A 731-nucleotide genomic window follows, 5' to 3' on the forward strand; every position below is an offset into this window, starting at 1 on the left:
TGAGGCTACAAAGACTACTGGGGAAGAGTCATCAGACAGGTAGGAGAAAATCATGGCAATTCAGAGAGGAGAGTATCCCAGGAGAAAGGATTGTCAACAGTATCAAATGAAGCAGAAAGGTCAAGAAGAATGAAGACCAGAAAGAAAAAAAGACAACCCATCAGATTTAGCAATTAAGACATCATTGGCAATCTTAGAGAGAGCACTTTCATCTAAGTGATGAGCCTGGAAGCCAGATTGCAAAGGAGTGAGAATGGAGGAAGTGGAGGTAGAGTGTAGACAACTTTTTCTAGGAGTTTGGCTGAGATAGAGAAGAGAAATATATAACAATAACTTGAGTTCATAGTAATGTCTCTAGAAGTTTCTTTAAAGGGTAGAAGTAGAAATATTTGAAGGTGGTAGGGTGCTCACTTCAGCAGCACATATACTAAAATTCGAATGATTACAGAGAAGATTAGTATGGCCCTTGCACAAGGATGACACACAAATTCATGAAGGTGGTAGGGAAAGTGATGCAGTGGATAGAATGTTGGGCCTGGAGTCAGGAAGACCTAGGTTCAAATATGGCCTCAGACACTTATAAACTACGTAACCCTGGGCAAGTCACTTAACTCTCTTTGCCTTCAATTTCCTCATCTGTAAAATGAACTGAAGAAGGAAATGGCAAAACACTTCAGTATCTTTGCCAAGAAAACCCCAAATAGGGTCACCAAGAATCAGACATGACTGAA

At 40.4% G+C, this 731-nt stretch overlaps 1 non-coding gene across 1 annotated transcript; it reads left to right on the forward strand.

Annotated features, from left to right (window-relative positions):
- The first annotated feature begins 403 nt into the window (after positions 1–403).
- LOC122737668 lies at positions 404–511 on the forward strand. The gene has a single exon (XR_006354477.1). It is a non-coding gene; the product is annotated as a U6 spliceosomal RNA (small nuclear RNA).
- The last annotated feature ends 220 nt before the right edge of the window (positions 512–731 follow it).

The sequence above is a fragment of the Dromiciops gliroides genome, chromosome 1 (genome assembly GCF_019393635.1).
Source record: "Dromiciops gliroides isolate mDroGli1 chromosome 1, mDroGli1.pri, whole genome shotgun sequence".
Classification (NCBI taxonomy): Eukaryota; Metazoa; Chordata; class Mammalia; order Microbiotheria; family Microbiotheriidae; genus Dromiciops; species Dromiciops gliroides.